The following is a 10,099-nucleotide window of genomic DNA, read 5'->3' as shown; positions in this document are numbered from 1 at the left end:
GATCATCCTTATCCAATAATATTTAATTCAAAATTAATTTATTGGATAACATGCAATGGCAATTTAAATTAAAAGGATAAAATCATATTCCATATATAAAATCTTATTTTACATACAAAATCATATTTTATCTTTTTATCAAATAAAATCATATTTTACATATAAAATCCAATTTTATACATAAAATCATATTTTACTCAATATTTCCATAAGATCATATCTTATCATCAATTGTACCAAAAATAATTAATTTCATAAAATCTGATTTAACGGATAAAATCTATAAATTTTCCAAAAATTCAAATTTATCCAAAAATCAATTTTAAAATTTTTGGACTCGAACAATTCGATCCGACGCCTCGTGGACCAATCAAAAATAATTTTCGATCGGACCAAAAATAAAATTTTAACATATTAAAATTTTAATTTTAAAATTAAAAATTAATTTTTCGCGGGCCGCCCGGGACGCTCCCAGGCTGCCCGCGCCCCAAAGGGGCTCGGGCCGGGCAGCCCGGCTGCCCCTAGGGCAGCGATCCAATCGCTGCCCGTGTTTTTGCCCGAAAAATTTTTAATTTAAAAAAATTTATTTTGTTTCAAAAACCGAGGCTTAAAATTTTTTTTTGTACAATCGATTAATTTAATCGCTTGATCTGAGCAACCTGGCTCTGATACCACTGTTGGTGAACGGCGATCAGATCAATCAGAATTGATACCCGGTGCAGCGGAAGTTTAAAAATTTTATATGGAACGATTCCATAATGGGTATCAAAACTTTACGATTAAATTGTGTGTGTAAAAATTAAATAACAATTATAAATTTTTTACCTCCAATCTCGAATCGAGATTATGGACACCAACAGATTGCTCTGCTCTTGTTGTATCTCCCAGGAACTGATGGACGAACTGTTCTTCAATCAGGTCCACGAACAGAGATTTAATCCCTCTGATAGATTGCACTAGAAAATCTATCAGAAGTTTCTACGAAGAGAATTAACGAATTTGATCCGTTAAACAAGACTGCAAATTCAAAATTCACAGGCTGGATTTTCCCGAGCAGAGGGGAGGGGGGCGGCCACTTCAGAGAAAACAAGGCTAGGGTTTTCAAAAATATTTTGTGACCTCTATTATGTAATTTCTGTACTGCAATAACTTATTTATAATGTGGGCTGCTAACAGCTTAGGGCCCATTAGTCATAAGTTCAAGCCTGACAAGCAAAGCCCGCATGTTCAGAAATTAATATAAAATTCATCGTGACTCAGATTGATAAACCAATTTTACCAATGTTCACAGAAACCATTTCTGCATCTTTTAGAGTCAAGATAAATTTTCTGAATCCGAATTCAGTGATTTTCAAAAATGCCCATCCCTATGTCATTTTAGGAAATCTTAATCCTCTACTTTTAAATAAGAAGTCCAACTTCTTTGTTCATTAAATTTAACTCTTTAAATTTAACTATCTCAACGGGGATTAAAAATCCATTACTCTGTGTGACCCTCAATGGTTCAGGGATACAGCTAGCCGTGGGCTCACAACTCCTTGTGACTCGAAACAACAATTTCCGACTTGCCCATCGAATCATGGTAAGAGCGCCTAGCAACATCGCCCCATGATTCCCTAGGTATCACTGATAGTGCCTGCAAGAACCAATAGATTTTGGTTAGCGTACAGTACGGTCCCTTCATCCATATATCTCGATCGAATCAGCAACCATTGGTAAATCGAGAGTCGTTCGAGATTCGATAACTATGCAATACATCTTGAAGATCAAATAGTGACATCGCATGTGCTACTAAGAAACCATTTCTTAAAACACATCATGTACTCTGGCCAGAGATTCGTCACACTAATATCTCCTCAGATTGCATAGGATATCCACACTCGCAAGTATGTGGTGAATCCTTGACAACAAAGCATCGACTCCTATATGTGTTGTAACTGTACCCAATCCCGACACCTGATGACCCCAATAGAGTCGGTAAACGAGTCAAAGCACAGTACTAGCATATAGAGTCTCAATGATGTTTCAAGTAGTAAGGACTAATGGTGTACAACCAAAACCGCGGACTTTATCCACTCGATAAGTGATAACCACTTGGAAAGTCCGGATAGGGTAGTTCGATCATTCATCGTATGAATATCCATTTGCATGCTTCGAACATCTCTATGTTCCCTACCAATGAAACGTGGTACTCTGCATCGCAAATGCTAGTCTCAAACTCGAGCGATCCTTATCCTTATTATCGGACGGCTCAATCGACTAGGAACAGTTTAGAATATACAGTGACTATAAGATGTGTTTCATGATAGACATCCCCATGTACTACCACATCTTACATACACTATAGTATATTCAAGGTCTTTATCAAAACAACAATAGTATATCACAATATCACAATATGAAGAAAGATAAAGTCATTGCCATTAATAAAAGTGTAAATTATATTAAACAAAAGATTATTTATACAAAGAGTCATCAAAGCCCTTAGCCACAAGTTGGCTCACCGGGCACCCACTCTTTCAATGACAACTCTATTCAATAACCAAGTACACAAGTTACTACAAGTTCTCACACTAGCCCAAGTTTACAACACTAGGTTAATTAATACAAGATACAACTCAACCCGGAGCACCACTTCTAAACTCTTCCCAATGCTCTTGGCCTCCTATAACTTGGCCCTGAAACACCTGTTGCAATGCACACACAAAAACAAAACAACAACCGAAAAAACCCGATAAGTCTAAAGACTTAGTATGAAAGACGGAACATATAAATAATCACAAGTAACCATAGCATGCATTTCAAATCATAAATAACACCTTATGATATGCAGAATAACTTAAATGGCTAAGAAGGAATAAGGCTCAAAGATGACACCGGTTTAGATGCTAAAACACATCACTCACCATCAATGCTACAACTCCTCATTGATGTTATAAACCCGGCTTTAGGTATCAATGCTTGAATCTCGTCACTGATACACGATATCGATGTTTAAAACTCATCAACGATATCAAGGCAAAACTAGAAGAACGTTTAGGCTCAACGGGATGAAACCATACACAATCACCTCCTACATAGCCTAACAAACATGCCATCACTCAAGAACTCAAGTAAGGCAATCAAAGAACATAACTCACATAAAGCATAGTAAAGCACATAAACACATAAAATAGAAACTATTGTGTGATTTAAGGGATCGAGAGATCAAACACATCTCGATGCTCATCCCTGCTTTGGTCATCGTCGAATCATACCTTTCAATCTTGATAGCTAAGTAGCTCCAATCCTCAAGCTACAATTGTAGTAACCCGCATCTCGAATTAGTGATTAATGAGTAATTAATCACATGATCATGTTCTTAATACATGATTAGGGATGTCTTGTTGAACTAACGGACTCCAGAAATAGATCCAGGATACTCGAACATGGTGGGCATGGTTCGGGAGGTTCGGACGCTCCGAACTGGTGTTCGGAGGACCCGAACGTGATCGGAGTCAGGATCGAAGGCCCGAGGAGTTCGGACGATCCGAAGAAGAGTTCGGAGGATCCGAAGAGGATCGGAGGCTCCGTCGGTAGAATCGGAGGACCCGAACAGGGTTAGGGCTTACGTCATCAATTACGTCAGCAAGGTGACATCATGGCTGACGTCACTGATGGGACTTAGGAGGACCCGAAGTTAGGATCGGACGATCCGATCAAGTTCGGACGATCCAAAGTCATGATCGGAGGATCCGAACCAGTTCGAAGGGCCCAAAGCCGAGTTCGGACGGCCCAAACGCCGTCTATAAATAGAGGAGCCGAGGTTCATTTGTGACTCGCTCATTTCCTCTCTTCTCTCTCAATTCCTAGGCCTTCTAACTCAGATCTAGGGAGATCTAGGCGTCCTATCGGTAATCTGGAAGTGGCTTAGTGATCTAGACGTCGTCGCGGAGCTATGGCCTAGTTTTGAGACTATCGACAGCAAAGGGCTAACGACGGACGCAGGTATAGCTTTGACATCCTAAAAATATTTAGGAGTACGCTTTAGCTTAGTTAAGGCTTTTAAAGCTTTATTGTTGATGCATGGATATTTGCATTGTAGTAGCAGTAGACTGGACTAGTAGGCTTGGAGTATAGGCCAGTGGAGCTAGGTTTGTCCAGCAGTGTTAGAGGTACGTAAGTACTGACCAAGATAGCCGGCATGATATATTTGCATGTATGTTGCATGATATGTGCTATATGCTTTATCATGTTTTACCGTCTTAGCACATACATGATTTTACGTGTGATTGCATCCGGAGAGATGTGAGTCATTGACAGTCTCCATAGGGAACAATGATCTCATTTTGGACTCGAGTCGGGTATGACAGTTTCCATATAGGGCTTGTACCCTGTTTTGGATTCGGGTCAGGATGGGGTTGGCTCAGCCCTGATATGGAGTATACGAGTACCCCGCGGAGTCGCTCTCTAGCCGGTACTGTATATTCTCGGCGCCATGAGCAAGTATTTTCACTTGAGTTTTAAATCATCTATGTGCGCATATTTGTATTTATATCATTGCTTCGTATTGAGCGTTCTAGCTCACGCCCCTATGTTTGGGTATTCGTTGTGTACCTTGGCGGGGCAGGTTTGAGGCTGGACGGTCCAGGTGGCTCTCAGCAGGATTGAGCTTGGGAGAGTGTGAAGTTGTAGAGGGTAGGGATTTATTTACCCTGAACCTTCGATTTGGTTGTATAATAGTACTTATACACTTGTGATATCGTCGGTTGTATTCTGCCGATTGGATTTGTTTTATTTTAATTATCCGCACTTTACGCTTTAAGCTTTTATTGCGTGTGCTTTTACTATAACTCTGATTAGGTAGTGGATCCGGGTTGGGTCACTACATTTTTGGTATCAGAGCGACGCATTGCACTGGGAATATCGTAAAGCGGATTAAGTAATTATCTGTTCTTACGTAACATATGGCAGATTACGATGAGAGCCACGATAGCGGAGGCGACGGTCGTTGGGGCGATCCAGATGATCGTAAACGTCGTCGTGGTCAGCTAGAGGAGCGCAAGCGAGTGAGTATGCACAGATTCAAGGGGGTTAGCCCAAAGCCTTTGACGGGTGGTGAGACAGCTGAAGAGGCGGAGGATTTTCTTGAGAGGATGGAGCAGTGCTTCCAGGAGTTCCGTTGCACGGCTGAGGATAGGATGGAGATTCTTGCCTTTATGCTTGAGGGCAGAGCGAGGAAGTGGTGGAGATCTACTTCCGCACCGTTCATAGCAGCTAGAGGTGCAGCTACGTGGGTTGAGTTCCGTACTGCTTATCAGAGGTTGTATTTTCCTCCAGCTCTTCGTCAGGCGAAAGCCAGTGAGTTGTTGAGTTTGCGACAGGGGACGATGACGATCGAGGAGTACCAGCAGAAGTTCTTTGATCTGCTACCTTTTTGTCCTCATGTTGCTGATAGTTCTATGGCGAAGTTTGATCATTTCCTTCAAGGGTTGAACACTGATATTCATCGGATGGTTGCTGTGGGTGGCGATGAGACTTACGAGGATTTGGTGGACCGTTGTTGCCAGGCCGAGGACAGTATTCGGAGGAACAGGGGACTTTACTTTTCTTCTTCCAGGTCAGCGAGTGCTAGTGCTTTGGGCCCTAGGGGGCAGTCCTTCAAGAAGCCAGGAGGTACTTCTTCTTCTTCCTCTGGATCTGGGGGAGTGCATCGTTTGGTGGACAGAGACCAAACCGATATAGTCAGTGCAGACGCAGGCATCCTCCAGGACAATGTGGTCGATCGACCACTGCATGTTTCCAGTGTGGCCAGGAGGGTCACATGAAGAGAGATTGTCCTATTTTTATTGGGGCAATGAGTGGTTCCGGAGGTTCTCAGGCATCTGTTCAGCCACCTCATTACCAGCAGCCACCTTTCCAGCAGCAGTATTCGCAGCAGCGCCAGCAGCCGTAGCAGTCTCAGAGACAGCCTACTCAGACTCCTTCTCGGGGTCATTCTTTTTTGAGGCCACGTGCCCAGGGTCAGGTCTTCGCGCTTAATCAGGAACAGGCAGAGGCTGACAGTGACCGGATGATCGCAGGTACCTGTAGTTTGTGTGGTTTTCCTGCATTTGTTTTAATTGATACCGGTGCATCGCATTCTTTTGTCTCAGCACGTTTTGCTAAGAAGTATAGATTGCCATTTATTCCTTTAGACGTGTTGCTAGTGGTTTCTACTCCTATGGGGAGCGAGGTTTTAGCCAAGCGTCTAGTTGTGGGTTGTGTTTTGGATTTCGAGGGACATCAGCTTAGTGCTAACCTGATGATTGTAGCGATGGAGGATTTCGATTGCATCATTTGGATAGATCTATTGACTACCTACCGAGCGATAGTGGATTGCTATCAGAGGTTTGTTCAGTTTCGTCTAGAGGATGACGAGTCATGGTATTTCTATGGTGAGGGAGCGCGACCCCCGATGCCAGTGGTTTCAGCTCTAAAGGCCCAGCGTGCTTTAGAGTCTGGCGGGGAAGGCTACCTTATCTACGCCATTGACGCATCCTTAGGAGAGCCAGATATCCGAGAGATACCAGTGGTTTGTGACTTTCCAGATGTGTTTCCGAAGGAGATTCTAGGTTTGCCACCAGTAAGGGAGATTGAGTTTGGCATTGAGTTAGTGCCAGGGACTGCACCGATTTCCAGAACTCCTTACCGGTTGGCACCGTCAGAAATGAAAGAGCTGCAGAAGCAATTGCAAGATCTTCTTGATAAGGGTTATATTCGACCTAGTGTTTCGCCATGGGGAGCCCCAGTACTGTTTGTCAAGAAGAAGGATGGGTCGATGCGGTTGTGTATTGACTACCGTCAGTTGAATCAGGTGACAGTGAAGAATAAGTATCCTCTTTCGCGGATAGATGATCTCTTTGATCAGTTGCAGGGTACTTCTGTCTATTTGAAGATTGATCTTCGGTTTGGGTATCATCAGTTGCGAGTTCGACAGGAAGATGTTCCTAAGACAGCATTTCATACGTGGTATGGACACTATGAGTTTCTAGTGATGCCGTTTGGTTTGACGAATGCTCTAGCTGTTTTTATGGATCTGATGAACAGAGTTTTCCGCAACTTTTTGGATAAGTTCGTGGTGGTGTTCATCGATGACATTTTGGTGTATTCTTGCAGCATGGATGAGCATGCCTACCATCTCTATACTGTACTGCAGGTCTTGAGGGAGAGACAGTTGTACGCGAAGCTGAGTAAGTGTGACTTCTGGATTGACCGAGTTGTGTTCCTTGGTCATGTCATTTCTCAGGAGGGCGTATCTGTTGATCCTAGCAAGACAGAGGCTATTTTGAATTGGTCACGTCCGACTACAACTTCTGAGATTCGTAGTTTCCTTGGTTTAGCAGGATACTATCGTCGTTTTGTGGAGACTTTCTCTCAGATAGCTAAGCCTTTGACTCAGTTGACGAAGAAAGACGTTTCTTTCGTTTGGTCTGATGCTTGTGAAGACAGTTTTCGTGAGTTGAGACGTTGTCTGACGATAGCTCCAGTTCTTGCTTTACCGTCTGGATCAGGTGGTTTTGTAGTCTTCACTGATGCTTCTCTCCAGGGTTTGGGGTGTGTGTTGACTCAAAATGGCCACGTGATCGCTTATGCCTCCAGACACCTGAAGACTTATGAGGAGAACTATCCCGTACATGATTTAGAGCTTGCAGCCATTGTCTTTGCTCTTAAGATATGGCGTCACTATTTGTACGAAGAACGATTTGAGATCTTCACCGATCATAAGAGTTTGAAGTATCTGTTCACTCAGTCTGAGTTGAACATGCGACAGCGTCGTTGGATGGATCTGTTGAAGGATTACGATTGTGAGATCAAGTACCATCCAGGTTCTTCAAATCCTGTTGCTGATGCGCTTAGTCGCAAAGTCTATGCGAGTTCCCTTCGTACCAATTCGGTACGGAAGGCAGTGGAAGAGTGTTGTTCTTCAGGATTCACATTCCGTCATAAGAAAGAACAGCAAGGGATTCGTGTTTCTTCTTTTCTTGCAGAGCCAGCTTTGTATCGACGAATCCGGGAAGCTCAGAATTCTTATCTGAAGACGCAGAAGTTAACCCGTTTGGCTGGGGGTGATAGTACTTCTGGTTTCCATTTGCAGGGAGACGGTCTGTTGTGTCTTTCTGGTCGAGTTGTGGTACCCGAGGATCCTACTTTGAGGGAAGAGATCTTATCGCAAGCTCACCGCAGTCGATTCTCTGTACATCCAGGCAGCATGAAGATGTATAAGGATCTTCGCACACGATTTTGGTGGAAAGGGATGAAGCACAGTGTCTATCAGTTTGTGTCCCGATGCCTTGTGTGTCAACAAGTCAAGGCAGAGTTTAGACGACCCGGAGGGTTACTTCACAGCTTAGAGATTCCTGAATGGAAGTGGGAGCATGTGACGATGGACTTTGTCACCCACTTGCCTATGTCTTCCAGGAATTGTGATGCTATTTGGGTTTTCATGGATCGGTTGTCGAAGTCAGCGCATTTTCTTCCCTATAACCGTGATTACACCTTTGATAGGATGACGCAATTGTATGTGCAGGAGATTGTTCGATTGCATGGGATTCCGTTGAGCATTGTCAGCGATAGAGATCCGAGATTCACCTCGAGGTTCGGAGCGTACTATTCGCACTTTAGAGGATATGCTTCGCGCGGCGGTGATGAATTTTGGTCCAGCGTGGCATGATCATTTACCCTTGGTGGAGTTCGCCTACAACAATAGTTTCCATCGCAGCATTGGCATGGCACCATTTGAGGCTCTTTATGGACGCCGTTGTCATACACCTTTGTTTTGGGACGAGGTTGGCGAGCATCAGGTTGAGGGTCCTCAGATGATTCAGCAGATGATTGATGTAGTAGAGTTGATCCGACGCAGGGTTAAGGCAGCCCAGGATCGACAGGCTAGTTACGCGAACACTCACCGCAGGCCACTTCATTTTGAGGTAGGGGAGTATGTTTTCTTGCGTGTGTCACCTTTCTGGAAGGTGATGAGGTTTGGTCGCAAGGGTAAGTTGACACCTAGATTTAATGGTCCTTTCGAGATTTTCGAGAAGGTTGGGGATGTGGTTTATCGTCTGGCCTTGCCACCCGATCTTTCGGAGATCCACGATGTGTTCCACGTGTCCTTGTTGAGGCAGTATGTGGCGGACGAGTCGCATATTTTGCATCCGACCGAGGTAAAGGTAGATCGGGATCTATCGTATGTGGAGAAACCCCTGCGGATTCTTGACAGGAAGGACAAGGTACTTCGTAACAAGCGTATACCGTTGGTGATGGTACAGTGGCAATGCAGAGGGACAGAGGAAGCTACTTGGGAGTTAGAGAGCCGGATGTTAGCCGAGCACCCCGAGTTATTTTGATATTTTGTACTTCTTTGTATTGAGTTTGTACTTGTTTAGTTGTAATAAAGAACATTCATGTTAAGTTTCATACTTTTTCATCTGACTCTAATTTCGAGGACGAAATTTCTTAAGTGGGGGAGAATGTAGTAACCCGCATCTCGAATTAGTGATTAATGAGTAATTAATCACATGATCATGTTCTTAATACATGATTAGGGATGTCCTGTTGAACTAACGGACTCCAGAAATAGATCCAGGATACTCAAACATGGTGGGCATGGCTCGGGAGGTTTGGACGCTCCGAACTGGTGTTCGGAGGATCCGAACGTGATCGGAGTCAGGATCGGAGGCCCGAGGAGTTCGGACGATCCGAAGAGGAGTTCGGAGGATCCAAAGAGGATCGAAGGCTCAGTCGGTAGGATCGAAGGACCCAAACAGGGTTAGGGCTTACATCATCAATTACGTCAGCAAGGTGACATCATGGCTGACATCACTGATGGGACTTCGGAGGACCCGAAGTTAGGATCGGACGATCCGATCAAGTTCGGACAATCCGAAGTCATGATCGGAGGATTCGAACCAGTTCGGAGGGCCCGAAGCCGAGTTCGGACGGCCCGAACGCCGTCTATAAATAGAGGAGCCGAGGTTCATTTGTGACTCGCTCATTTCCTCTCTTCTCTCTCAATTTCTAGGCCTTCTAACTCAGATATAGGGAGATCTAGGTGTCCTATCGGTAATCCAGAAGTGGCTTA

Source organism: Henckelia pumila, chromosome 4, assembly GCF_033568475.1.
Source record: "Henckelia pumila isolate YLH828 chromosome 4, ASM3356847v2, whole genome shotgun sequence".
In the NCBI taxonomy this organism is placed as follows: Eukaryota; Viridiplantae; Streptophyta; class Magnoliopsida; order Lamiales; family Gesneriaceae; genus Henckelia; species Henckelia pumila.
Note: the sequence above shows the minus strand (reverse complement) of the source record.